This window comes from Myotis myotis, unplaced genomic scaffold (assembly GCF_014108235.1).
Source record: "Myotis myotis isolate mMyoMyo1 unplaced genomic scaffold, mMyoMyo1.p scaffold_m19_p_13, whole genome shotgun sequence".
Taxonomy (NCBI): Eukaryota; Metazoa; Chordata; class Mammalia; order Chiroptera; family Vespertilionidae; genus Myotis; species Myotis myotis.
Window position 1 is genome coordinate 21,776,529 of NW_023416317.1, and position 5,955 is coordinate 21,782,483.

The following is a 5,955-nucleotide window of genomic DNA, read 5'->3' on the forward strand; positions in this document are numbered from 1 at the left end:
TACTACCTGCAGCAGGGTTGGCTTCATTCCTCCTCAGGCTCTTCAAAGGCCTCCAGCCTCTGCCACCAGCCTCAGGCTTTCACCTCAGGGTGTCAAACTATCTGTAGCACCTCTAGCCCCACCTTCTCACAGACTTAAGTACCAACTGGAGAAAGGCACCTACCTCTCTGCTACTAATTCCAGAAAAGTCTTGGCTACATCATGTGCCTACCCCTAAACTAATCACTGTGGTTTTCTCCCTAAGAAAGGATCTGATAATTTGATTGGCCAAGTAAGAATCATGTGTTCCTGACCTGGAGCTGAAAGTGGAGCCTCACAGATATCACATGGCTGAGAGGAGAAAACACATCTGGGATGGAACCAAAAGGAAGGGGAGCTGCTGGAGGAGCAGACAAAGCTCTTATGCCAAATTTAGCTCCACAGCCTGGCCTTCAGTAATCCAGCCAAAGAGTTAAATAATCACCCTTGATTAAAGAATGTTTTATACTTTCTACCACATTCTATAAAATTTAAAAATAAATGGTGAAATCATATCTTTTATAGTTAGCTAAAAATCAGAGTTGTACAAAATATACTTAAACCATTGAAATATAGGGGGCCTAAATGATGATGATTTTTCAATATAATTTGCTTTCAGAGTTTATAAAAAAAAAAAAGAATGTAATGGTATTAACATACACCTTTAAAAGAACAGAAAAAGCAGGATGAAATTAGGGAAAGGAAAACAGAGATGAAAAACCCATTACAATAGACGCCAAAGGCTGTCTGAATTCCTCTCTGGTAATGCAGTTTAGAGCCCAAAAAATGGTTGTAGATTTTTTTTTTTTTTTTTTTATGTAGAGATTTGTCTGTGATTTTTTTAAAAGCTGGATTTTTAAATTGACCCAATACTTTTGTCCATCTGAAGGAATGCATCAAATATATTTGCTTAGAAGTCAACTATTCAAGCAATTTCTAAAATTTTTAAACAAACGTTTGATTTAATAATTGTTCTGCCCCTTAGCTACTCCCTGCTAAGCATCTTAAAGCTGGAGAGGAAGTTAGAGGAAGGTTGTGTGTGTTTTTTAAAGCTTGAGAAACTGGACTTCCCTACATTTCAAAGTACAAAGGCCTATTAATTCAAGGAAAGGGCCAGGGAGGCAGAGTGATTCAATTTAGTAGGTCACCGGGTACCTCTTCCTCTCTCCTGCCAAATCAAGGCTCACCCCAGTCCCAAGCGGCCAGCAAGAGGGCAGTCCTCTGAAAAAGTGAAAGTAGTTGAGGAAAAAGAAAAAGCAGCCAGCCAGAAGAGCCTGGGGAGCTCTCATTATATTTGAACAGAGCCAGTGAAAGGGGCCTTTGCTGAGCCCCTGGGTGGGGCCACTCCATTACACTCCCATTGTAAATTCCATCTGTGTGCTATCATTTCCTGACCCAGAAACAAGAAAATGCTTCAGCTGTAACTTTCCCTAGGACCTTGGCTGGCCACAAAATCATTCCCTCTGAAGTTCACCAGCTCCTTCAGATTTCGTAAAGGTTTGAGAATGTTTGCCTATGATTCCCTCTCCCCATTTTCTAAAGGGTCTCCTCCCCATCTCCTGCATTTCCTTCCAGGAACTGGATCCTCAGTGAAGTGAAATAAAACTAGGATGGTTGTGAGGAAAACTCTGGGGGAAATCAGAAGCTTTCTTGTCCTCATATGAAAAGCTTAAAATATCTGGCTGGCCCAAACCTAATGACTATGATTAAATAAGCCTGAGAAACTGAGGACGTAAGTAGGACAAGAAAACAGAAATAACTTAGAGCAGTGGCTCTCAAACTCTAGCATGCACCAGAATGGCCTGGAAGAGTTTCCGATTCAGTAATTCTGGGGTAGGGCCTGAGAATGTGCATTTCTCATGAATGCCCAGTGGTGCTGGTGCTGCTGGCCCAAGGACGGTACTTTAAGAACCCCTGGTGTAGTGAGTGGCTGTTCATGCCTCAGACATCAAGCAGGACATTAGATATAGTCAGAGGCTCAATAACATCTGAATTCAGACTCCATAAACATATTCTGGCACTTACACACAAACACAGGCTAAGTACTTTTTATGGTAATCATTATGGCTCTCAAGTCTACCACACAGTTATACACAAAATAGCATTTTTATAGGTCAACTTCATTTTCATCTCTATTCCATCAGAGAGGCAAAAACACATAACCTCAGCTAATTGGAAGTCTTCCTCCCACTTTCAGGGAATGCCTCTGGCTCTGGGTGTTTATGGAGAATCACGGTGGGGGAGTAAAAAGGGGGATACATTCCTGTGCTTGCTGCCATCCATCCTTGTGGTTGTCAAATGAAATCACCATCACCTTGTGTGGCCTATAGGCTTCAATCCTTACTGATCATCATTGGAATGTCCCTCACCCCCAAACTGCTTGACCCCTTCCAGCCGACACCATTTCTGGGCCACATTTGGGAACCTGGAATCTGCAGACCATGTCCATTCTGCTCCCAGGGCTCTACCCATAAAGCAGGACAGAGAGCCTCTCTCTCTCTCCGGGACTTGCTGCATATCTACTTTCATCACACACCCTCTGTCTCTCCTTCTTCTCACCCTATCCCTCTCCTCTGCCCAAAATAATGGAATCTTTGCCAGTCGGAAGGAGAGTCTCTCTCTCTTCAAACCCCTTACTCTCACTCATTTTGGCCATGTCCAGGGCTCTCAGTGTTCCCCCTAAGGACGTGGTCGGCAAACCGCGGCTCGCGAGCCACATGCGGCTCTTTGGCCCCTTGAGTGTGGCTCTTCCACAAAATACCAACTTCTGCTCATGGGCCACAAAGTTTTAATCGCACTGTATGTGCGTGCTTGCATGTGGTATTTTGTGGAAGAGCCACACTCAAGGGGCCAAAGAGCCGCATGTGGCTCGCGAGCCGCGGTTTGCCAAGCCGCAGTTTGCCAACCACTGCCTTAAGGGCTTTAAGCTTTTGAAAACCAAAGCCAGAAAGATTCCTATTTGATTTTTCTGCTCTGGCATTTCCTTCCCTTAGTTAATGAGCACAGAATGGCTTAGCTACTTGAATGGGGAAAACACATAAAGGGAAAATGCTTAGAAGAGAGAAAAAATAAATTAATTTTAAATAAACGCACACCTTACCATTTTAGAATTACCTATTATTATCTTGCAATATCTACATTCTCCTATTTAATCTTCAAGGCGATCCTATGAGGTAGACAGTATTCTACCCATTTTAAAGATGAGAAAATTGGGGCTCAGAGAGACTAAACATCCCTGCCTAAAGTCACATATGTCAGGTTTTGAATTCAGAACTTCTGGTTCTGAATCCAATACACTGTACCCCAGCTTGTCTTCCAAAAGAAGAAAGGGAGAAGGAGGCCTGTCAATGGAGAAAGCATAGCCCATCACACTGATCAGTGGATGTGTGTTAGGAAATTGCTTGGTCCTAGATATACTATTAAGCCAGGACTTAATTAGTAAAAAGGCAGAGTACTAAAATAAACCAAGAGACAGGATGCAAGGGAAGTGAGGAGTTAACAGGTTTGTAAACACCAGAGACTAAGGAATCAAGAGGCCCAAAGTCAAGGCCACAGGTCAAGGAGTAATCACTTCCTGCCTCTGAAAGACAGGTTAGGAGTCCAGAAAGTTAAGACAAAAATCAAAGTGCTCTATGCCCCTCAAATCCTTAGCGGACCAAGAATGCAGGGAGTCATGGACGTAAACCACAGTGTCAGCAGTCAAGAGTTAGACCTTAAGACTATGAAAGGGTGTATTTGCCCTTAAGTTGTCCTGGGAAAATCAGAGGCTACAAGAGGAGGAGGAATGGTTGTGAGAGTCAAGAGAGTTGAATGAAAAGCCAGGATGGGAATGGGAGAGCAGAGATTAGAGCAGCCGTGGGCAAACTACGGCCTGCAGGCCAGATCCGACCCGTTTGAAATGAATAAAACTAAAAAAAAAAAAAAAGACCGTACCCTTTTATGTAATGATGTTTATTTTGAATTTATATTAGTTCACACAAACACTCCATCCATGCTTTCGTTCCGGCCCTCCGGTCCAGTTTAAGAACCCATTGTGGCCCTCGAGTCAAAAAGTTTGCCCACCCCTGGATTAGAGCATGTCCTCAGGGTCAAAGCTATGTCATCTGTTGCCTTCACCTAGCATGCCCTCTTCTGCAAATAAAGCCCATCTCATCCTTTTGAGGAACAAATTACCCCAATATTAGTTCATAGGTTCAAGAGGGACTACTGCCCATGAGCCAGGCCAGGATTCCATGTCACAGTGATGGGCTTAGGGATGAGCTGTGACCCAGTGCAGGTCAATCAGCATTGCTGTGGTCTGAATGTTTGCATCCCCCCAAAATTTATGTTAAAGTCCTAACCTCTATAGATGGTTTTAGTAGGGGGGGCCTTTTGGGAGGTGCTTAAATCATGACTTCATGAATGCGATTAGTATTCTTATAAAAGAGACCACACAGTGATCACTTGCCCCTTCCATCATGTGAAGACACAGCAAGAAGGCACTGTTCATAAACCAGGAAGCAGGCCTTTACCAGCTACCACAGCAAATCTGCTAGCACCATGATCTTGGACTTCCAGCTACCAGAACTGTAAGAAAGAAATGTCTGTTGTTTATAAGCTGCCCTTTGTTACAGCACCCCAAACAGACTGTGGCAAGTGTCAACCTTGGCACTTTCTGGAACTATAGGAAGAGAGGCAATTTGGTCTAGTGCCGTGGTTCTCAACCTTCCTAATGCCGCGACCCTTTAATACAGTTTCTCATGTTGTGGTGACCCCCAACCATAAAATTATTTTCATTGCTACTTCATAACTGTAATTTTGCTACTGTTATGAATCGTAATGTAAATATCTGATATGCAGGACGTATTTTCATTGTTACAAATTAAACATAATTAAAGCATAGTGATTAATCACAAAAACAATATGTAATTATATATGTGTTTTCCAATGGTCTTAGGCGACCCCTGTGAAAGGGTTGTTCGACCCCCAAAGGGGTTGCGACCCACAGGCTGAGAACCACTGGTCTAGTGGGTTTAAGAAGCCAGTAGAATGTAGGCTTGGAGCTGGTGCTGTCTATCTGGGCTGCCTCCTGGGGACAGCTCACCTGAGATTAAAGCCAACAGAGCAGGAAGTAGGGTTAAAATACAGAGGCAGACCAAAAGAAACTGTATTCTAAATATTCTTTGAGGCCCTGGATCCTGTCATGACAAATTCATCCCCTTGAACTTCCCAATTAAGTGAATCAATAAATTCCTTTTTGTTATTTGTTACTTTCTAAAAGAGTCCTTGCTAATTCACTGTGCATAAAAACTTGCAGTGAATAATGAAAATATGGACAGAAGCATTGGAGGCACAACACTGTTTTATGGGATTACACACAAGGAATAGGCCCTAAATGTACTTCCCTCAGCTTTTTCTGTCAGAGGTCTTATTTCTGGGTCCAGCCAAACCTCCCATTGACTAAGGGAATTTTCTTTAAGACCCAAGGAAGGGCAGAGAGGTTAAGATCCCAAGGTAATCCTCTCCCACCCAGCACCTATTCACTGTGGGTGCGCTGTGTATAGGTTCTGAACAAAATTGCTCCCAATGCTAGCAACAAAAAACTTCATGCCAATACATAATTATTCATAGTGCTATTTGAGGCCCACACAAAGAATATTGCACAGACTCCATCTATGTCCAATATGTGCTTAAATCTGGAGGGTTTTATTTGTTTGTTTTTTTGTTAGAATCTTTTGGTGGTTTTAAAATATGTTCACAAATTACTTGATGCTCCTCCCTTTGAAAAGTGGAGAATAGTCCTAGCCAGTTTGGCTCAGTGGATAGAGCATCGGCCTGTGACTAAAAGATCCCAGGTTCGATTCCAGTCAAGGGCATATACCTCAGTTGCAAGTTCAATCCTCGGCCCTGGTCAGGGTGTGTGCAGGCGGCAACTCAATTGATGTGTCTCTGTCACAT